Source organism: Grus americana, chromosome 5, assembly GCF_028858705.1.
Source record: "Grus americana isolate bGruAme1 chromosome 5, bGruAme1.mat, whole genome shotgun sequence".
Classification (NCBI taxonomy): Eukaryota; Metazoa; Chordata; class Aves; order Gruiformes; family Gruidae; genus Grus; species Grus americana.
Window position 1 is genome coordinate 40,707,379 of NC_072856.1, and position 6,668 is coordinate 40,714,046.

The 6,668-nt window shown below is 36.2% G+C and overlaps 1 protein-coding gene across 4 annotated transcripts in view; it reads right to left on the reverse strand.

Moving 5' to 3' along the window:
• Nucleotides 1–6,668, reverse strand: part of STRN3 (striatin 3) — a 62,972-nt gene that overhangs the window by 55,279 nt on the left and 1,025 nt on the right. The window lies entirely within an intron of this gene.

Here is a 6,668-nt window from a genome sequence, read left to right on the forward strand (position 1 = left end):
TCCTGAATCCAGAAAAAAATATTTTTACCTTTAATTGCTAACAGCAGGTTACCTCTAATCAGCCATTTTAATAAAAATCCTGTTGTGGCAGAAAAAAAACCCTACAGACTGGTTGAATTCATACTGTAGGTTCAGGACTGGTCCTGAAGAACAGCCGACTTCATAATTAGCTCTTAATACCCCTTGGAGTTGCACAGATGAAGGCAGAAGATACCATTAAACTCAACATCCTGCTGAGCCATTGCTTAGGGTAATTAAAAAACAGTCTGAGTGACAAAAAGTAACAATCAGATATGCAAACAAAGTTCTTGCAGGTCATACATTCATCATAAATATTTGTTAAATCAGCGGAGAATCAAACTTCCCTAGCCACTCTCTTCATCAATTAGAAAAGAGATCACTATCACTTTCTCCCAACTTATTAAATGACAAAAGGATGAACAAATATCACTACCTCAAAACCTACTTTCAGTGTGAAAGAAATTATTATACCACCAGATACTTCACCCCCCGCCCCCCCCCCCCCCCAAATCCCCAAAGTGAGGTTTCTCAAAGAGCTATTACGTATGCATAGGCATGATGGCAATGCAAGTAAGAAATAAAATACATGTCAACTGTTAAAAAAAAGTAATTCTTCACAAAGAAGTGCTATGTAACTTATCTGCCACATACTTTTAGGCTGTGTCTAAAAGAAAACCTCACCAGTATAACTGTTATGAAATAACAGTTCTGTGCATTGCTTCTAAGTAAGTGACTTTATTCCAAATAATTATCTATGAAAGAGCAATTGTTATGCAGTAAAACACTTATCCTGAGTGTTGATAGAAGGGAGTTATTTAGGGACAATATTCCAGAAAAAAATACACAACTACTATACTGATCAATATCTTCCTGTACATAAACCTCATAGCTATCTGGGTATTTCCTGTTCAGTATCTACATAGATCTTTATGTAACTCAATGTCCTGCATTCTTTTATTGTGTTTTGCTTCTGTGAGATGAATACTGCAAGAAAAATATATAGAAATGTTAAAGATCTAAATCAACTGTTTAAAAAATAAATTTGGAAGAATGAGGCACCAAAGAAAAGGAAAACACTGGGGGTTTTTTTATGAGGAACACTCTAATCCTTTAGAGCCACAAACAGTATCTCAATTTTATAGAGAAAGAAATGAAATATTAACAATGTACCTACCTTTTTGCAGGAGAAAATCTCCTTATTCCTATTTATCTTGAATAAGAAGTCTCCTTCAAATTTGTGTGTGTATCTTTTAGGGTAAGCTCTGCTATATAGCAGCTGCCTTTTAATTTACAATCAGGTCTTCTCTGCGTAGGTTATTCATCCACAAATCTGCACATTTTTAATTTGGAAGTCTTGCCAAGAAGCCTATGAGGAAGGTAGGATTTACCCATACACATGCAGAAGAACAGACTTTCAACCTCTAGTAAACAGGCATCTAAAGTTCTACTAGAGGCTATCTGCCTCTAACGCAGTTGACTGAACAGCTTATGGAAAACCACAGTAGGGAAACCCTTGATTATGTCTAATTGCCCTGTACCCAAAATACACAGAACTCTTAATTCAGTGATTTAAATTGCAAAAGGGACTTTACAAAATACGTAGCTGTTTTCACCATTAGCTTAGAAAAATGATTAATGAACAGAAGTTTCTGGTTTTTAACTTCTATATGCATGCTATTTTATACTGAAAAAAGTTTCATTATAAAACAAAGGTATTAAATACTCAAATACTTTATTACGTGAATAAATATTATTTATTTGTACAAAGAGGTACTTCTGCACCCCTGCTACAGCAAGCACGTTAACAGCTTGCACAAACAGAAATTAGACATTTCAGATGCATACATTACCCACACACCTCATGGCATTACAACTATCACAAATACAAATGTTGATCAACTTTTTACAACCCACTTAATTTTATTTTTGGTCCGTGTTAATTAAGTATCCTTTGGGTTTTTTTTAAGGACTGCTTTAGTAATCAGTTACGCTTAGTTTCAGAATAAATATGGAGATACACCTGTAAGACTCAATGAAATAGCAGTTTATTGATTATACATATTTTCCAACTTCAACCATCTAGAACACAATTGATAAACAATGCATGTGGTTTAAATACACTGTGCATTTCACTACAATGCAGCATCTGCATTTCCTACCTGGAACCTTTGCGTGTTCTATCACAATTAATGCCCCTGATATCAATCAGGATTTTTTATTTAAGCAAATCAAAACAGCACTAAGCATATTTTCAAACAATCAAACGAAAGCATTTCGAAGCTACCTCATTGGCCATGATCATATCAGAATGGCTATGTCTGGTCAGACCAACAGACCATCAACCTCAGTATCCCACTTCTAACCATGGGCAAACAGGCAGCTCCATGGGAGAAGTATAAAAACAGAAGAATAAACCTCAGAAAACTTTTCAAATCTCCAAAAACTTGTCAATCAAAGATATTCTGAGCCAGAGGCAGTATCTTTGAATTTAGACAGCCCCAAGGACTTTTCTTCAATGAACTCATCGAAACACTTTTTAAACCAAGAACATTTTACCATCTACAATAGCCCCCTGCAAAGAACTCCACTAATTCCTGAAAAGCCAGGGTTTTTTCCTGAAAATACTTAATTTTACTTCATGCTTCCTAGCTGCAGACCGAGACACACTGATTCTTTCCTTAGCAAACTGATGACCATTCTACAACCCTCATAACAGTTTTCACTTCCAATCCATCATCAAAACAAATTATTTGCTTGCTGAAAGCAAGGTGAAGTCCATGCTATCAGAAGAATTGTTCCTCCAACTTCAAGAGCAACATTCCTGACATTATCCCTTCTCTTTAAACCTGCAACAGAGCAAAAGAAGCTACACATAGCCAGATATTTCAGCAACTGATTCTTGCTACACTTTGTAAATGCTGAAGCTTTGAAAAATGCTGAAGCAGTGCATAAGTGTATCTATACTCTGTACATGGTCTTATCTAGTTCATGATATTAACACATTTACATATGTTTACATACTTACAAGTACATGTAACCTACCTAATTTAGATAACCACCTCAAATCTGGAAGATTCCCAGAAAGATACACTTTTTTTTTTTTTTAAGAACATACTACTGGGATGTAATTCTGCAATATGTATGAGGTTCCCAAAGTTCATAAAATTCCTTTAATGAGCTGCTCTCCAACCCCCAGAAGAAGGGGAAAAAAGAAAAAAAAAAAAAAAAAAGAGAAGCATGCAAGTAAAATCTTTGAGTTGGTTTTTTTGGGGTTTTTTTTTAACACTTACCTAAAGAACACGAAAGGTATCTATGCTAGATAACAAAATGCCTCTAGATAACAAAATGCCTTACTGAATAGTTGGGAAAAACAGCATTTGTAAAATTAGGTAAACTAGGATTTGTAAAATTAGATAAACTAGGAACTAAATGTCACTAAAGCTGTCATTTTATATGGTTGTTAATACACTTTCCATCATATTACTCGCTATGCACATTTAAGCTACATAAAAGGATGCATACTGTTTATACTGAAATTGCATATTCTTCTGAGTGTTTATGTTTCTTAATTATTCATCCTATTCATTAAAACATTTGGAAGTAGCATCTACTGTTGATTCTCTCTCAACGCATTCTTGCGTGATTTTGAAGTATCAGAGAGTACCCAATCTCATTTTTATCTAGTTCAGAAAACATGAAGAAACTGCACAATTGAGACCCTCATTCCAGCCAAGCATTATCAGCCTGTAAGACCCAAAAGCAAGTGGAACTCTACTGATCTTCTCTCAAAAGCTGCAAGTCTTCCTGTGATACTCCTTTTTGACCCAACTGTATCATCCTTCTCTGAGTTTCTGCAGTGCATCTCCAAAGTGTTTTCCCATCCACCTTTCTTCTACTTTTACGAGTCTACAGAGCCACTTACCTCCTAAAGGAAACAATTATTTCTAACAAATACATAACATCCAACAATACAGGCTTGCTATAACTCCTCTAAAGTGCATAAATGTCTTAGAAAACATGGACCGAATTTATCTCAGTATAACAGCTACCAACATCAAGGTCATTATATTGACAGATCAAAGTTACAGTTACAATTACACAATATTGTTATAGCAAAAATCATTCTTTCAGTTCACAGAATAGATCCAATCTATTACTTCAAGCAATCGACACACTATGTATCCAGACTATTTCCCTTCAACACAGCAGCAAAGTACTAAAAAAGTTACTGTGGCAGCCAGTGTTACAAGTGAAAGGAAAAAAGTGTACTCTGGTTCAAGTACTGCACTCCTGATATTTGACATTTCTGTACTTGATACTGATTTGCACACACAGATTTGGCAAATAATTATGCTGGTTCACTTGTGCACACAGACAGAACAGCCAGGCACCCGAACAGTTAGTAACATTTAAGATTCAAAGTCTGATGTGAACGTAGACTTCAAGTCTACGCGTACATGACTTCTTCAGATCCAAAGGGTTGAGACCCTTTGTCAGTCATGGCTCCGGTATAAACCCCAAGATGATGAAGTAACATGCAATTTACACTGATTATAAAAACACGTCCCATAGGCAGAACAATAGACAAGATGCTCATTACAAGACCCAAGGCAGAATAATCTGTTACTGCAGATCATCCCTCCCTGCACTGTCATTCCCATGCGCAAAGAGCACTCTTTTAAGGGGTAGGCAATTCTTCCAGTCACTTGAACTATACAGGAAAAAAAAAAGGGGGTGGGTGGGGAAATCACTCAGGAGTCCCACTGATTTCATACCACAGATAAGGAAATATCTTACTCTTTGGAAGAATAAAAGTCATAAATTCAGGACAGGTACATAAATTCACACATATTGTTAAGTCATTTGGTTTTTCACATACTTTTTATAAAGCATCATCTGCAAAGTTATCTAGTTAACTTAGAAAGAACTTATAATTGCCAGCACTGAGAAACAATGTTTAGAGAGTTTACTGTAATGTTGAAAGAAGGAGGAAATTACCTGCATGAAGAGAGTTGCATCTAAGCCATCCAACTCTCATACTTCCATACTAATTACCTACTGTCATGCTATAGAATTTTTTCCCCTTTCAACCGAGGAGGCCTCAATCGTCAAAAAACCTCACACTTGTACATAGTATCACACAGATGAAAAACACTCTCTGCAGTTTCAATGGACAACTGTTCAACTGTTGTCTGTGGTCCAAAACATTAGGGCTTTATTAGTCATGAAATATACTGGGACTTTACAACTTGAGATGTAGAACAACAGGGAAAAAAAAAAACCCCACAGGCCTGGTAAACACATCTCTTCCAAAAATATTGTCAACACATTCTTGCATCAGTGTTCACCACTGTACAAGTTGAGATTTAAAATCCAAAGGCGATGCCCTCCACCCCTTCTATCCTGGGCTTCTGAAGTTATAAAAAAACCCACCCTCATGCATACACACTGTACGGTGACTATGCTGTCTCTGTTCCATGACCTGATGCACAAATGAGGTAGAGTGAATCAACACATATATAGCCAGAGTCAGAACTACTAAGGTACCTTCAGAAATAAGCAACTGAAACAGTATGGCCATGGATGACAAACAGCAATTACAAACAAAAGTAGCCGACTTGGCAAGAACACATCACAGTGTCTAGAGGCCACATGAGTTCACAGCAGCACTTTCTCAGTCAGCTAGAGCTTTCAAAGTCTCCAAACTCAGCTTTACATTAGAATACAGAACATGGTACTTTGTTTTAAAGTAGCCTATACATAAAAAAATATTTCAAGATGGTTTTGTTTGCTAATGAATGGCACTATGCAACTTATTTATAAACATAGTGCTATATTACTACGACACTAGAGAAAAGAGAAATAGTAAACTGTTCTCCACTAAAAATGCCCACCAATATCCACCAAACTGATTTTAAAAACAGCCTTCCACAAGGCTTAAAATGGTAAGACAAGCAGTAAGTGAAGGAAACAGTGAAACCTCTTCATTTGTTTCCCTTGGTGGTGTTTTTAAATTCCTTCTTAATTATAGTCGTAACAAAAATAGTCCAGATTACATGCTTATTATAGAGCTGAAAGAATTGCCCAGGCTCAGGTATAGTTCTTGGTTCTGAAATCTGAAAGTAAATACATCACAAATGCTGGCTCCTGTTGCAGCATGCTATTAAAAACTCTAATTACAGTGCAATTTGATGGAATGCTGCTTCAAGATAGTAAACTTTCACTCAATACAAAAATCACCAAAAATTCTTCAACAGTAAAGTTTGTTAACTATTATCGTCTACATTTCTGTCCTAAAAAAGAACAATGACTCCTATACGAACACCTCATATTCAGTGGATTTTGCAATCTGTACACAAACTTGTCACGGTCTATGCATGGTTTTATTTTTACATGCAAACGTAATAAGTGGAGGTATCCTTTCTATTACTAAAAGCAAGAGATCTATACGGAACTCCCAACACTTGCCCTCTACCCTGAAGAGTTACTCAATTTTTGTTCCTGAGACGAAGTTCGTACTTTTATGTATATTAGGATGACCATACTACAGACCCATCAACTCCTCACTATTCTTCAGCGGATGCTTCTCCCACACGAAATCTTCAACAAAATGAGACGGAAGTGAGCACAGGCTCGACCTGTCTCAA